At 44.0% G+C, this 16,802-nt stretch overlaps 1 protein-coding gene across 1 annotated transcript in view; it reads left to right on the top strand.

Annotated features, from left to right (window-relative positions):
- The first annotated feature begins 12,511 nt into the window (after positions 1-12,511).
- Positions 12,512-16,802, top strand: part of ADIPOQ (adiponectin, C1Q and collagen domain containing) — a 10,348-nt gene continuing 6,057 nt past the window's right edge. Inside the window, exon 1 of the mRNA XM_003792717.2 lies at positions 12,512-12,576. The gene's annotated coding sequence lies outside the window, so the exon portion shown is untranslated. The remainder of the gene's footprint in view (positions 12,577-16,802) is intronic.

The raw sequence follows: 16,802 nt of genomic DNA, 5'->3' as shown, positions 1-16,802 counted from the left end.
TTTTTTTTTTGAGACAGAGTCTCCCTCTGTTGCCTTGTGTAGAGTGCTGTGGCATCACAGCTCACAGCAACTTCCAACTCTAGGGCTTAAGTGATTCTCTTGCCTCAGCTTCCCAAGTAGCTGGGAATACAGGTGTCCACCACACCGCCTGGTTATTTTTTGGTTGCAGTTGTCTTTGTTGTTTAGCAGGCCTGGGCCAGCTCGAACTTGCCAGTTTTGGTGTATGTGGCTGGAGCCCTACTCACTGAGCTATGGGCGCCGAGCTAAAACAAAAAAGTTTTGAAAGTGGCTCCTTTTGCATAGATAGTCACAAGTCTTAAGACCAGTTTAAACTGTTTTAAGCAGCCTTAGTTGCCTTAGTAGCCCCTCTGGTTAATTGTAATACTGAAGTCTCTGTTGAATGGGAAGTACTGTGTGCATGCTCAAACCGTATTGTATAGAAATATATAAATGATGCAGAGAGAGAGAGCTCCGTATCACTTGCCAGAATTTAAGGCTCTACTGACAGGCAGGCAGATTTGACTTTCCAAAAAACTCCTGTAACACCCCACCCCCAGAAGTGAGTTCCTGGAGTATTCCAATCTTGACCAGGAATGAGAGCCCTGGGTAAGTAAACTTAGAAAGTCATCTAAGGCAGCCTCTTTGGTTATCCTGTCAATCATAATTATCCATTTCTCTCTGATAATATATAAGAACCTGATATGGTTTCATGTCTTAGCTGTATAGAAGGTTCTTCCAGTTCTGACGCTTAGCTCAGGAAGCATATCACTTAGATCCTATCAAACACGTTTGATCACTGAATAGCTAGCCACTCAGTACAGAAACACAGCCCAGAGAATTCTCAACACTTTGGGCCTCAACCCTGACCTGAATCTATGAAAATGTCCATACTTGATGGGGCTGGCAGAGTGCAAAGTGTTCAAACCTCCGAGGTCTCCCAGGAGGTCTCCCAGTCACCGCTGGACATTCCTGAGGGGCTGTGTCCTTCCTCTTTATCCCAGTGGACATTGTGTCCTTCCCTTCAGGCCCTTGACCACAGTAGCCACTCTGGACATGGTTGCCAAATGAATTGTTGTTGCAGTACATTCCTAAAGCCCTTCAAAAGTAAGAAAAAATAAAGGATTGCTCTTCTGTGGGTAAAGCTTTATCATTTTTCCATTTGTTTAGATGAGAAAGAATACAGAACGATGAGATGAAAATCTTCTTGAACTTTTGGAAGAGTTGTTCATACCCTCTTTGGTTTTATAAGATTGTCTATTGTCCCTTAGAGGGACTGCTGACAACGTGCTTCAGCTGAAGTGGTTGGACTAAAGGCAGCCCTGATTCTGTACAATTTGATAGTGTTTTGAATACAAACTAAATACTAGCCATGAATTATGCAAAATTTAGAAGAAATAGAAATCATTCAGATCAGCATTTTTTTTTTAATTTACACTTTTTTTTCTCTTTTTAAAAATCCGGTGCAGAACATTATCGGGAAACAGACTTCATTCTAGAAAGGAATCCAAAGTACAGAAATCAGTAGCCAATGATGCCCAAGGCCAACCTGTCACAGAGTAAAGTTTGGGCCACACCACCCTTAGTGCTGTAAATGTATCTACTGAAAAGCTTCTGGAAGTGCACATCTCACCACTACAATCAGAAAATAACACTAGAGATCAGCACCCCAAGGAGATGACATCTGTAGTTGTAAAAACCAAAAACAAGAAATGAAGAAACAGGAGATTACAGATCAGTCACATGAATGACAGATGGCTGTCAGTGGGCCGACCCCTACTGGGTCTCAAGGGAAATCTGCATTGGGGCCACCTCGCCCTGGCAAGATAGGATTGGGTCCTGGAAGGGGACCGATTGGATCAAAGCCTGGTCTGAGTGGTGGGAATCGGCTGGGTGTCTCACCAGGCCCAGGGATGAGTGAATTAATTGGGTCCCCAACATAGGGAAGTGTTGGCCTTTCATCACATTCACCCCGATAATTCCTGGAGGAAGGAGGGAACTGGGAGGAAAGGGCCTGGGGTACCAGGGTTGGCATAGAATGGAACGGGGTGGGGCAGGAACATCGCTTGTCGCCTCTGGACTGTTTTTCTTTGTTTGTGTCTCTTCCTGTAGAGTTCTTTCCAACCTGTGTCTCAAAGTCTGACAGTATTATCAGGATGTTTTCAGCAGAATCAGCAAGAGAATACAAGAGATCTGCAATTTTCTCCCTCAAGTCTTTCTATAGGAGAAAAAAAGTTATCCAGTCTCAGAGTAATTCTACAGGAAGGAAATCTGCATACTTTTCTTAACTCTGTAATTTCCCCCAAACTCTTTGACTACAGAACTCTCTTATTTATGGAATGCCAAATGCCGTGCACATTAAGTAGTAAGGTATCATAACAAAGAGATCTGACTTAAGCAGTAGGGTTATTTCTATCTCATGTGACAGTCCAGAGTGCGCAGGAAGACTGATGGCTCTACAGTTATTCAGGATTCCCAGTTGTCTTCCATCTGGGCTTTCCATCATCTCCTAGAACATTGTCATTACCTGTATGGTCAAAACTGGGTCACAGATACATCTGTGTTCATAGGAAGGGAAAAGGCGTAGAAGAATCACATGTGCAGTATTTTAAAGCTCAACATGGAAGTGGCACACATCTCCTTCCTCACATATTTCACTGGAGAAAGTTTAGACAAATGGTCACTCCTAGCTTCAAGGATGGCAAGGAATTGTGGTCCCTAATAAGGCCATTTCTATATTATTTCTTATAGCTATTATCTATTAAAGTATATCTGGATTACCTATCAGTCTGCAACAGACCAGGGGCTAGGAGCTAGATCTTTAGCTCCTACTCTAGGGTTGTCAGTAGCACACACACCTGCCTTCCTGTACAGTAGTCTCATTTAACATTGTAGACAGATCTTGTTGTTGTTGTTGTTGTGGAGACAGAGCCTCAAGCTGTCACCCTGGGAAGAGTGCTGTGGCATCACAGCTTCTGAACTTAAGCAATTCTCTTGCCTCTGCCTCCCAAGTAGCTGGGAGGTGCCCGCCACAACCCCTGGCCATTTTTTGGTTCTAGTTATCATTGCTGTTTGGCAGGCCCAGGCTGGATTCAAGCCCGCCAGCTCTGGTGTAGGTGGCTGGCACCTTAGCTGCTTGAACTATAGGTGCTGAGCCATTGTAGACAGATTCTTATAAACTATAACTTCAAGTGAAATGATGTATAACAGAACCAATTTTTAAATTTCTCATGAATGTTATTATGAAATGATAACATTTGAATGAAAGGATAACATTTGATTACCTGTTGCATATTGTTTGGCTTAAAGTCACGGTTTCCACGACCTTATTGACAATGTTAAATGGGGACTTACTGTACTCACCCAATATATGTATATATGGAGTCCTTCCAATGTCAGTATGAGGATGAAAAGTTTTATACAACAGGATCCCCTAATTACATATTAACTCTGGTATCTGGCTTTATTAGTAGATAAACTTTCAGATGTGACTTTCATTGCCATATCTTAGAGCTTTGCATAACATTGCTTTCGTTTGCTGAGAGAATACACACCTTGGGAAGGAACAAACATATACGATGAACAGAGTAGACAAAGAATCCTGGAGAAGATTCCAATAACGTGTGAAAAATGAATACATGAGAGACATTTAAAATTAGAATTAAAAATATGATAACAAATACACATTACAATGGCAGATGTTGGGTTCACTAAGAATATAGAAAAATGGGCTGGGCACGGTGGCTCACACCTGAAATCCTAGCACTCTAGGAGGCTGAAGAGGGTGGGTTGCCTGAGCTCACAGGCTTAAGACCAACCTGAGCCACAGCAAGACCTCATCTCTAAAAATAGCTGGGTGTTGTGTTGAGCACCTGTAGTCCCAGCTACTTGGGAGGCTGAGGCAAGAGAATTGTTGAGCCCAAGAGTTTGAGGTTGCTGTGAGCTATGACATCATGGCACTCTATGAAGGGCAACAAAGTGAGACTCGGTCTGCAAAAAAAAAAAAAGAATATGGAAAAAATAAGGCTAAATTTCCCCTGCTTTTTTAGAAGAGGGGGAGTTGGTTATATAAGAACCCACAGCCAGAAAAGAACCAGATTTTCTTTCAGTTGAAATGGGAAAACAATTGACCCTATTCAGTCTGGAAACCCCCAGTCATATTCCAGTAAAGAGTGAAGCTAACACTGCCAACTATACTTATAAGCCAATCAGAAAGACTTCCTTACTTTCAAAATTCTTGCCCTATTAGAAGTAAAAATTCCAACCCCAAAAGATGCTCATCAAAGACTATGTTAAGTCTTCCTACTCTTAGTCTGTAAGGCTTCATTCTTCTTTTGAAGCCCTTACGGTTTCTACTGTAATGAAAATGATGGCCGTTGACTTCCTTATGATAGTAAACTTTAAATAAATAGCCTTTAATTCTATTTTGTTTGTCAAACAAAATAATTACATGTTGGCCAAATAAAAAAATTAAAAGAAAAAGAAATCATAAACTTTCCAGAAGAAAACTGTTCTCTTTTCAGCTTTATTACTTAAGAAGAAAACATTTTGGGGCCAGGAGCGGTGGCTCATGCCTGTAATACTACCACTTTGGGAGTCCAAGGCAGGTGGGTTGCTTGAGCTCAGGAGTTCAAGACCAACCTGAGCAAGAGCAAGACTCTGTCTCTACGAAAGGGCATTGTGGCTGGCACCTGTAGTTCCAGCTACTTGGGAGGCTGAGGCAAGAGGAGCACTTGAGCCCCAGACTTTGAGGTTGCTGTGAGCTATGATGCCACTGAATTCTACCCAGGGTAACAAAGTGAGACTCTGTCTCCAAAAAAAAAAAAAAAAGGAAGAAGAAGGAGAGGAAGAGGAAGAAGAAGGAGGAGAAGGAGGAGAAGAAGAAGAATTTTTTTTTTTAAAAGACAGAGTCTCACTTTATCGCCCTTGGTAGAGTGCTGTGGTGTCACAGGTCACAGAAACCTCCAACTCCTAGGCTTAGACAATTTTCTTGCCTCAGCCTCCCAAGTAGGTGCGACTACAGGCGCCCACCACAACACCTGGCTATTTTTCTGTTGCAGTTTGCCTGGGGATGTGTTTGAACCCACTGCCCTCGGTATGTGGGGCCAGCGCCCTATCCACTGACCCATAGGTGCTGCCCAGAAGAAATTTTTAAAAATAACCTTGGAATGCGACGAGTCTTTTAAAGGCAAGATATAAAATCCAGAAGCCAAATGGAAAATGTTAATAAATTAGTCTGCATAGTAAGCATGAAATTTTGTATAAAATGTTTTGGGGTTTTTTTGCAGTTTTTGGCTGGGGCTGGCTTTGAACCCGCCACCTCAGGCATATGGGGCCAGTGCCCTACTCCTTTGAGCCATAGAGGCCACCCCAATTTTTTTTTTATTATAAAACTTAATGCCATGTATTGCCTAGTCTAAAAAACACAAACATGAGAATAAAGTAAACACACCCAAGACTTAGCCCTTGCAGAATTAGAAAGAAGCCTTGGATAGAGAACTTGGAACTGTTTTTCCTTACTCTAATGTCTGAGCTTCCATGAATATCCTAGGATTCCAGGATTTGTCAACTCTTGCAAAGGAAAGGAAACTGGCTAGAAGTTTCATGTAAAAGAAGATCACAGACAACCTTAAACCTGATGCTACTGACTTATACTTTCTCATTTGCAACTCTGAGAAACAACATTAAATAAGCATTGTGGGTGGCTCCTATGCTCAGTGGGTAGGGCGCTGGCCGATATACTGAGGGTGGCCGATTAAAACCTGGCCCCGGACAAAATGCAACAAAAAATAGCCGGGCATTGTGGTGGGTGCCTGTAGTCCCAGCTACTCAACAGGCAAGAGAATCGCCTAAACCCTGGAGTTGGAGGTTGCTGTGAGCGGTGTGATGCCACGGCACTCTACTGAGGGCAATAAGGTGAGACTCTGTCTCCAAAAAAAAAAGAAATAGAAAAAGCATTGTCAAATACCAATTCCCAGCTAATCTACTGTCATTGTTGAAAATATTTTTGGAACTGGTTATGTTCTTTCACTGTAGTTTTTAATCTCAAAGCACAAACCCTAAAGTCCATGTGCAGTCTACATGTTCAAGTGTAAAAGTCTGTTTCAGGACAAGGGGTTGCTGTCGTGTTTCTCTCTGTGCTGTCTACAGGTGTCACACCCCTGGACAAGGCTGGTGAAATGGCAGCACAATGAGAGGACAATGGACTCAACTTTCCCACTGCCAAATTTGCTTCTCATCATTGAACCTGGACACTGCCCACAGTCATGGCTGAATTCTTGCCATTAGTGATGACCTTGACATATCTTCATTCTGAAGTTATACTCTCACATAGCTGAATCCACTTTGTTGTTGTTGTTGTTGCTGAGACAGAGTCTCACTCCTGGGTAGAGTGCTATGAAGTCATAGCTCACAGCAACCTTAAACTCTGGGGCTCAAGTGATTCTCTAGCCTCAGCTTCCCAAATAGCTGGGACTACAGGTACCTGCCAAAACACCTGGCTATTTTTTTTTCTAGAGGTGAGGTCTGGCTCTTGTTCAGGCTGGTCTATAACTTGGTGAACTCTGGCTATCCACCTGCCTTGGCCTCCCAGGGTGCTAGGATTCCAGGCCTGCACCACTGGCCTGGCCTAAATCCACTTCTTTACTACTGATTAAGTGGCACATTACAATGTGTCAGGAATATTCTTAGAAGTGTCCTGGTATGGAGCTGCAGGGTCCTGGCCTTCCAGCTCTGGAGGAGGTGCTGGCTGTTTTTTGCTGGGCTGCCAGGAATTCATGAATTGCTCGCTCTATTTGTGACCTGAAGATGTGGTTTAGTTTGGGACCCACCACCTGAGAAATAATCCTCTCTACACCAGAGTCCAACATCCTTGACCCAACCACCCTCTGCCGCAGACCATTTCACAACTGGTTTTTGTTCATAGGATTCCATTCCTGCTTGTCCAGATGAGTTGACACAAAATCATTCGCTTTCTGCCCAAGTTTTTGGTAAGCTGGCTTGGTGTCCACGTGAACCTGGCAGTCCTCCTGGACTTGTGCCTGTAACACTAGCATTTTGGGAGGCCGAGGCAGGTGGATTGCTTGAGCTCAGGAGTTCAAGACCAACCTGAGCAATTAGCTGGGCATTGTGGCTGGCACCTGTAGTCCCAGCTACTTGAGAGGCTGAGGAAGGTGGATTAAATTGGCCCCTATTCAGCAGCTCCATGATGAGAATGATGAGCTGCAGGTCGCCCAGAGGCAGTGAGGCCAGGTTGATGCTGGGCCACAGTGCGGCCAGTCGCACTTGTGCCAGTCACTGACGCAGCAGAGTCCTGGGCCTCTCCGTCGCTGTTGTCCTCCATGGCCTGTAGGAAAGACTGAATGGGGCTTCTTCTCAGGACAGAAGGCATGCTAGTTGGGAGGGGGTGGAGGGGGCAGAGAAGCCACCCACAAAGGTAGCAGTGGCAGAGTTGATGGTAGTGGTGGTGGCAGAGACCTGATGATGAAGTTGTATGAAACAGTGGCTCACTCCTGTAATCCTAGCATTCTGGGAGCCTGAAGGGCGTGGATTGCTTGAGCTTAGGAGTTTGGGCACTCAGCCTGAGCAAGAGTGAGACCCACCACCCTCCGTCTCTAATAAAAATAGAAAAACTAGCAGGGTGTTGTGGCGGGCACGTGCAGTCCCCGCTATTTGGGAGACTGAGGCAGGAGGATCTATTGAGACCAAGAGTTTGAGGTTGCTGTGAGCTATGATGCCATGGTACTCTACCCATGGTGACAGAGAGAGACTTTCTCAAAAAAATTTTTTTATGTGAAAAGATAATTTTTCAAAACATAACAAATGATAATTTTCTTGCTATAAAAAGAGCTTTAAAAATTAATAAGAATAATTCTACGAGAGGTTAAGTGGCACAAATACACAGTTAATAGGAGAAATAAGACATAGTGTATCAAAGATCAGTAGTGTGACTTTAGTTAACAATAATCTAGCATACATTTTGAAATAACTAGAAAAGAATAATTTGACTATTCCTAGAATTAAAGAAAAAGATAATTAAGATGATGGATCCTGATCTGATCTTTACATATCATATGAATGTGTCAAATTACCACATATTATATATCAACAAAAAGTTTTTTAAAATTAATAAGAATAATTCAATAGGAAAAATGGACAGGGAAAGTAACACAGTTCACAGAAAAATAAATACAAATAAAAAGCTCATATAAAACAGAAGAAATGCAAGTTAAAATGGGATAGTTTAATTCATTAGAATTAAAAATCAGATAGTACCAAGTATTGGTGAGAATATAGGGAAACAGGTACTCTCGGACTATTGTGAGCAATATAAGTTAATACTGGATTTTGGGATTCAGTTTCTAATAAATATCAAAACTAAAGCTGATTCTGCAGTTCTGTTTCTAGACATGTATCCTAATTATTCACTCTTATAAATGAGCAAAGGTATGTATGCATAGAGATGCTCAGGTTTTATGTACGGTTTTTTGTGTGGACATAGTTTTTGCTTCTTTTAGATAAACTCTTAGGAGAATTACTGCTACTCAGTTTATAAAGAAAGTGTCAAATCATTTTTCAGAGTCTCTATATTATTTTCCATCCCTACTAGCAAAGTGTGAGCGATCCATTTTTTGTGCATTCTTACCCAAATGTACTATTTTCAATTAAAAAAAATTGTATTCTCTACTCTCTTCATTTTTTCTTTTAATCACCCTAATGCCCATAGTTTACATTAGAGTTAATTGTGAGTATTAACTATTATTTAGTTAAGTATTATTTAGCTATTCTAGTAGGTAGGTAGTAGTATGTCGTTGTGGGTTTTTTTTTTTTTTTTGCAGTTTTTGGCCGGGGCTGGGTCTGAACCCGCCACCTCTGGCATGTGGGGCTGCTGCCCTACTTCTTTGAGCCTCAGGTGCCACCCTGTCATCGTGGTTTTAATTTCCATTTCCCTGATAGTTAAATTGAATCTCTGCATGTGCTTATTTGCTACTTGTACATCCTATTTGATGAAATGTTTATTCATATTTTTTGTCCATTTTCTAATTAGGTTTCTTTTTGTCATCAGTTTTGAGAGTTCTTTATACAATCTAGGTAAAAATCTTTTGTCACATATATGGTTTGCAAATATTTTCTCCCAATCTGTAGATTGCCTTTTCATCCTCTTAACAGGATCTTTCACAGAGTCTAAGTTTTGATCTTGGTGAATTTTTGTTTACCAGCTTTTTTCTTTAATAGACGAGGCTTTTGTTGTCATCTGTAAGAACTCTTCACCCAGCCCCAGTGCCCTGCGTTGATTTCCTAGGATCGCCATCCCAAATCTCCACAAACGCGGTGGCAAAAGCAGAGATTTATTTTCACCTCCCACTGTGGGCGGAGTAGATGTTAATTCTTTTCATGCGTGTTCATTCCTACCACATCTCTCTAAATATAACATTACACTTATTCTTAAGCTTTTTTTCCTAGTAACTTTCTTTCTTTGGGTGTCATTTCTTCCATTCTTTGGTACTGTGGCCTGTGCCACATCGCGCCTGTGGGTACCTACCTCTACATTCACCTTTCCTTAATCGGTTTTGTATTCTTGGAGCTGGATGCCTAAAATGACATACCTTATAATCCTTTGCCAGACAGGTTCCAGTTAGATTCTACATACAGGAGACAGCTGCAGGGCTGAAGTCTGGAGGAAAGAAGGAGATAGTCAGTTTAAGGGAGTGCCCTGGGCGTGGGCAGGGGCTCCCGTTTAGCAGCCGTGGTGGAGATGCTTGCAGGACACGTGGTGAGTGTAGGGTCCCAGGTTGCAGTCCAGGTGCAGCAGCCACTTCCTGATCTCTGGGTAACGCCATCTTCCTCCTCTTGCCTCTTCAAAATTATTGTAATAAATTCCTTGATGAGAACAATATTTTAATATCAGAAGTGATTCAAAGACACAGGTTTTTGAATTTAGGGTTGCTTAGCCGAACTGACTGGGCTTGATTCGTAGTGGCCTTCTGGTTAGGGGAAGTGGTTGCAATTAGTCTAACACCTGCAATGCCAAAACAGAAACTAAGTTATTTTCTGAGGTTGCCTCTGGTGAAGTGCAAATATAGCCAAGTCTTTGGAAGAGATAAAAGAATGTTTCCCTTTCTTGACATTTCCAGGGATTTGGGGATGGAGCGGAATGCTGCAGACGTCTTCACTCTGCTATCTTGCTCCAATCTTCTGTGTTGTTTTTCAGGATACAGTCATTATGCTTAGCAAGTTCAGTTAAAATTATTTTTAGAAGTCATAATTAAGCAAAAATGAATGGCAGTACTTAATAATACTCAAGGAAAATGCGGTCATTTGGTCTGGGGTTTCCATATCCCAATTCACTTCCTAACCTGGGCTTGCACAGTCACCGGGGCTTGCTGGAGAAAACGATCACATTTATTTGCTTATGTCATTCTAGGTAGTAATAGTTCTGTCCTGCAAGAACAAGACTAGCCTCAAGGCATTTCTGACTGCATGTCTTTTAGTTATAGTCTCCAAACCAGTGGGGCACCACATCATGGCCTTTGTGTGGATGACAGATTTCCCTGAGGTCTCACAAAATGACAGGCTTTCACAATGTCACTGGCTGACAGCCAGACCCAGCATAGTTGTGGGGCGATTTGGGGTGAAAGTTGTTTTACCTTGTGCAATAGCTAAAGCCTGCTCTAACTAGCTGCATTCCCATATGGTTAGCAGAAAAGCTTTTTGTGATAACCCCAAAGCTACCCTGAAGCACATATATGAATCTTGGGGCCTCCCAGTTTACAGGAGGGGTGAAAGACGCTGGAGATTAGAAAGTATGTGGATTTGTTAGTCCGACAGATCTGTGTTCAAATCTCGGATCTGTGCTTTGAACAAGTCGCTTATACTCATTGCACTCTGAGTTCTGTATTTGTAAAGTGCTAGACGCATCGCTATCTCCAAAGGAGGACTGAGTTGATCATTAATTTATTCATTGGTTTCATATTAATTTTCACCTACCTTGTATCAGGCTCTATCCTAGGAACTAGGGGCACAATATTTAATATGCAAAGCCCCTACTGTCATAATGTTTATGCTCTAATAAGGAGCCACAGACAGCAATGCAAACCAAAAGTAAATAAGAAAACACTATGATAAAAATAAAGCAGTGGCGTCACTGGGCGAGGCTGCAGTTTGTTTTCTCCTTGGTCTGGTCTGCCTGCTAAAGGACAGAACACTTCATTTTTCACAGGATGCTTATCTAAGTCAGCAGCCCTTGGAGAGGCCTCATTATCCAATCATAGTGGCCCAATGTGGCTTCTCTAGAAATATTTGCATATTAGCAGGAGGTCAAGGCCTTCCATCTGACTTTTACTTGATTTTACTACTGGTTTTCACTTGAATGCTGGATTTCTAGGCTCTGTGTGGCTAGTAGTGGTCGTATTTGGGGACAGGCAGACACTTGTTCAGCTTCTGCCCCACAATGTTCTGTTTCAGAATGTCTTGCTGAAGTTGTTGCTGGCATCCTCAGCGCTTCCTGGGGCCCTAATTTAATTCATCAGTATTCGTGGCTTGCAAGAACCGGCTCTGATGCTGCTCTTCAGAAACAAAATACGAGTTTGCCATGAAAGAGGCCAAGGTGTTGAATGTTGCCACTTCAGACCCAAGTCGTTTAGGAGCACCTAATGGGTGCAGCTTCCAGTCCACCAGGCTGCTCCCCTCCCAGCCAGAGCTGAGTTCCCCAATAGGTAGGATTAGGCACATGTTTAAGGCACTGACAAAACCTGGGTGCGTGTATACACACACACACACACACACACACACACACACACAATTAGCTGCCAAACCTTATCCTAAATTTTGGAACAAGAAAATCTTAAAAGATGGTATTCCAATGTCACATTGTATGTTAACTTCCTGTCACTGGAGGCACGGACTTTAAGAATTTAGGGCCTCTTTAACTTACCAAGCCCCACAATACACTAGGAACTTCCCTGCACCCCAACTCTCAGGATTAACTGCAGGGTCCAGGCCAGAGTGTGGAGGATGTGTTCTACTTCTGACCCTATTGTAGCCCTTGACAGTTCTCCCTTCTGATGCACTCAATGTCTGAGCCACACAATCTCACATTCAGTCATGAGCAATGGGAGAAATGTGATGTGATAATTACTGTTCCTGACTTGTTAGGACAAATCTATGGGAGAGAGAAGTCTCCTGGACGACTATGCATTGACACAAGGAAGTTTCTCCCTCAGATGCAGAAATAACCTGTTTTCCTGCTGTGGTCTTGACCCTTGCCCCATCTCTGTTGCACTTGTAGAAGGCACCGTAAGGGCTAAAGCCTGGAAACACAAATGTTTTCACTGAAGCTCCACTTGGCTTCTCTAGCTGAAGCTGGGTTGCACCAGCTTCCCTGGGGTGGAGGCTGGAGGCAGCTGCCAGGGGCAAGGTGCCCACCCACAGGCCTCTGGCTCTTGCTGGCCTGGCCAATGAAAAAGGACGATTGTGAGGTGGGGACTGCCTGCCCTGTGAGTACCAGGCTGTTGAGGCTGAACCATCTCCTCCTCACGTCCATTCTGACTGCAGCCTGTGGTTCTGATTCCACACTGGAGGGTAAGAGCAATTTTATTAAGTTCAAGGCTGGGTGGGGGTGCCACCTATAGCCATGGGCTCTTCTGTCCACAGTACTATGGGGACAGATATAGGCAAAACTCAGGTTGGGGCAGCACTGGCAGAGGCAGATAGAGTTTGGGGGTGCTCCTCAATTCTCTGCAAGAGAGCTGTTCCCTCTAGTTACATGCCAGAGATCCTGAGTTTTGCCCAATTCACTCTGCGGCAGGATGCTCACTGAGAATAAGGTTGGGGTCGGTGAGGCAGCGGGGTTCCTTCACAGATGAAGGCTCGTTAGATGAAGGAGAAAGGGCTACGCTGCTTCTCAGAGGGGAAGCGGAAGAAGCATGTTTAAGGGCAGCTTGAGAAAAGCCAAGCTGAGCTCTGACCTCAGATGGGGGTTTGGAATCCTCCACGTTTTGATCAGACTGAGCAAACATTACTGGAGCAGGTTCTCTGGGCCAGACACAGACTGGTTCTCAAGATACAAAGATCTATGCGTCAGGGCTGTTGTCTGTAGATGTGGGAGAGCTGTAGGTATGGGGATATACCACAGAGTGATTGAGAAGTTCAAACGACATAAAGTGAAAAGAGCCTGGTGTAGAGTGGGAACTTCTAAAAATTATATCAGCTTGACCTTTGCCAAGCCCAATCCTATGTACCCTCATGAGTGCTGTGCCTGGGGCATCCTGTAGTTTTTAGCTATAGCTGCAGAAAGTCAGCATGGGAGGGACCTTGGAGATCTGGCCAACACCTTATGCATGAGAGGACAGGAGTCCCTGGTGTGGGATGTGGGTCCAGATTTGGATCAAGCCTCACCGTGTGGGGTCACCTCACTCCCAGGAACTCCATTAACAGTAAGGCCAGCTCCACCTAGGTATTAGGTGAAGAGGTCCCTTCATGTCAGCAGAATATGCCCAGGGAACCTGATGGTGTCAGCTTGGTTCTAGAGCTGGGCAGTCGGAAGAGAGCCCGGCAGCTTACTCACCAGTCTGGGGGAATCTTAAGGACAGACATAGAACTTGCTCCTTGTCTTTTTAAAGGTGGCTGCAGGGACAAACTTTCTGCATACTCCTTGTCAAGCCAGAGGACCAGTGGTCCCAGACACTTGGCTGAAGCCAGGAGGTAATGGCTTTTGGAGAGTAGAAGCTTTCAACCAGGAGTCCTTCACGTGGCGGAGGACTTGTCCTAAAAATGCAGTGAAGGATGCTCCGCCTTATCCGTTCCTTGAGAGGATGAGTGTATGGGTGTGTGTATGTGTGTGTGTGAGCGGGTGTGTAATGTATGTATGTGGGCGTGTATGTGAGTGTGTATGTGTGTGTTGGACATGGACATAACGGCTCTTGGAGGGCTGAATGACGATGTTCCTGAGAGTCAGATAAAGCTGAGTTGATTCTGGGTTCTGCCATGTATGACGGAGTTGTACCATGTGAAATTGCCAATATTCTGCACTCTGACCTTTAAAAATGGCAGTTTCATATAATTTAACCCTATGGTTGCATAATCTTAAGCTAGCATCTCAGCCTTTTCAAGCCCCGGGTTCTCCTATACATTAGAGTCAAAAGCAGAGCTATGGGAATATTATATGAAATAAGGTTCATATAATAAGTTTCAAAGTGACTCATGCAAATTATACTCCAAAGAATGCTTACCAATGTCAAAGGCTTCTCATGTTCCTCATCTCACATGATCCCAGTTAGCTGACTGGGGAGCTGAGTTTGACAAACACCATGTAATTCTTTCAGAGGCTTTGTCCCCCTGGGTAGAGTGCCCTGGCATCACAGCTCACAGCAACCGCAAACTCCTGGGCTTAAGCGATTCTCTTGCTCCAGCCTCCCAAGTAACTGAGACTACAGGCACCCACCAGAATGCCTGGCTATTTTTTGGTTGTAGTTGTCATTGTTGTTTGGCAGGCTCGGGCTGGATTTGAACCCGCCAGCTCTGGTGGATACGGCTGGCACCCTAGCTAGCAGGCTAGCTGCTGAACCTGTTTTCGGAGGCTTTGTAATGTGATGGAAGTTTCGCTGGTCTGGAAGTCAGAACAGGGGTCTCTCGGGGTCGTTTCCTTAATATCTCAGTTTTCTTGTCCCTAAAGTTGAGATCATTTTCCTTCCTTCATGAGGTTCTTGTAAAGATGAAAGTAAATAGCGGGTAAACTCTCCTGGTGTGGGAACTGGCTTCTGTGCGGATCTAATTAACACATCCCTTCTCCCTCTCCTCAGCCCCCCCACGTGTAAAAGTGGGACAAGGAGGAGATAATTTCTGGGGCCCCTTGGCTCTGATATTGGAGGATTTTTTTCTTCCTGCCCTTTCCTACTAGTGGAGTTGGCACCCGGCTTGGTGACCTCTTCCCCCCAGATAGCCCTGCCTCCTGTCAGTCCCAAAGGGGACCCTGGGCTTGCATTTCACAGAATTCTGCTGTTGCCACTAAAACTGCAGTAGGTCGAAGTGAAATTTTTCATATATTTTAACATGAAAACAAGAGATCATACAATGTCCCTTGAGATCCCCAGAACATCATGGTTGTCCCGTTGTATAATCTTAAAAGTGAGCAAAGCCAACCCTGTGCAGGATTTGCCAGAAAACCCAGTGCAGTGATTTGCATTTCAAATCTCACCTTTAGTATCTTTTACTTGTTATCTTTGCGAAGAAACTGCTGACCTCTCTGGTCCTCAGGTTTCTCTTGTGGGAATTGAGTCCCGACTCTTCCGGTGGTGTGGGCAAAATGAGATTAAAGGGGTGAGGGGTATGCAGAGGGGGTCTGTAGCAGGTGGCCCATAAATACTTGTTTGTTCCTTTTCTTTTCACTTATGAGGGGAGCACTTTATAAGTTTACAAAATATTTCTTCATACTTTCTGTCAATCAGTTCTCACATTCACACTGAAATAGGTTAGGTGAGGATTACTAGCCCATGTTTATAGGTGAAGGACATGAAATCAGAGAGGTGGAGGGAGGCAGGTAAGTCATTTAGAGAATTAGGTGAGTCCTGGACTAGAAGCCAGGTCACTTCAGAATCTGGGGGTCTTTTTTTTTTTTTTTTGAGACAGAGCCTCAAGCTGTCCCCCTGGGTAATGTGCCATGGCATCACAGCTCACAGCAACCTGGGCTCAAGTGAGTCTCCTGCCTCAGCCTCCCAAGGAGCTGGGACCACAGGCACCTGTCACAATGCCTGGCTATTTTTTTTTTTTTTGGTTGTAGCCGTCATTGTTGTTTGGCGGGCCCCGGCTGGATTCGAACCCACCACCTTAGGTATATGTGGCTGGTGCCTTAGCCACTTGAGCCACAGGTGCCAAGCCATTCTGGGCGTCTTTTGATGCTACTTTTTTCTTTTTCTTTCTTTCTTATTTATTTATTTATTTTGGGAGACAGAGTCTCAAGCTGTCACCTTGGGTAGAGTGCTATGGTGTCACCGCTCACAGCAAGCTCAAACTCTCAGGCTTAAGTGATTCTCTTTCCTCAGCCTCCCAAGTAGCTGGGACTATAGGCGCTTACCACAACACTTGGCTATTTTTAGAGATAGGGTCTTGCTCTTGCTCAGGCTGGTCTCCGACTTGTGAGTTCAGGCAATCCACCTGTCTTGGCCTCCCATGGTGCTGGGATTACAGGTGTGAGCCACTGCGCCTGGCCTGATGCTATTTTTTTCCTGTATCCCCCACATGGAAAGGCAGGATGTGTGACTACAATGCTTTACTCTTCCTGGGCTATGTCTAAGAGTTTGTTATTGGTCTTGAGAAGATCAGAGTTTGATTTCCAGCTTCCCTGTGTTTAGTTCTGTGATCTTTCCTCACTTCTAAAATGGGTACCGTCATAGCTAATGTTTACTGAGCACAATCTAAGCTCTGTGCACAGATTATGCCATTTGATCTTCCAACAAACATAAGATGGAAACCCATTAGAGATAAGAACAAATTATTCACGCCTCTGCACTAGGATTAGAGCTCCTGCGCTCCCCATTCTGCTCGGTACTACCTCTCCAAATGGTTGTGAAGTAAGGACATTGCAAATAATACAGCTTCATGAGCCGTGGGAAAGTTTGCTTTTCTTGCTCTCTCTCTCTTTTTTTTTAAGACAGCCTGTTGCCCAGGCTAGAGTGCCATGGCCTCAGCCTAGCTCACAGCCTAGCTCAAACTCCTGGGTTCAAGCAATCTTCTTGCTTCAGTCTCTGGGACACCTGGAATTACAGGTGCCCACCATAGTCTCTAGCTAGTTTCTTCTTCTTCTTCTTCTT

This window comes from Otolemur garnettii, unplaced genomic scaffold (assembly GCF_000181295.1).
Source record: "Otolemur garnettii isolate 467f Iridium unplaced genomic scaffold, OtoGar3 scaffold00060, whole genome shotgun sequence".
NCBI lineage: Eukaryota > Metazoa > Chordata > Mammalia > Primates > Galagidae > Otolemur > Otolemur garnettii.
Note: the sequence above shows the minus strand (reverse complement) of the source record. Positions and strands in the feature narration are given on the sequence as shown.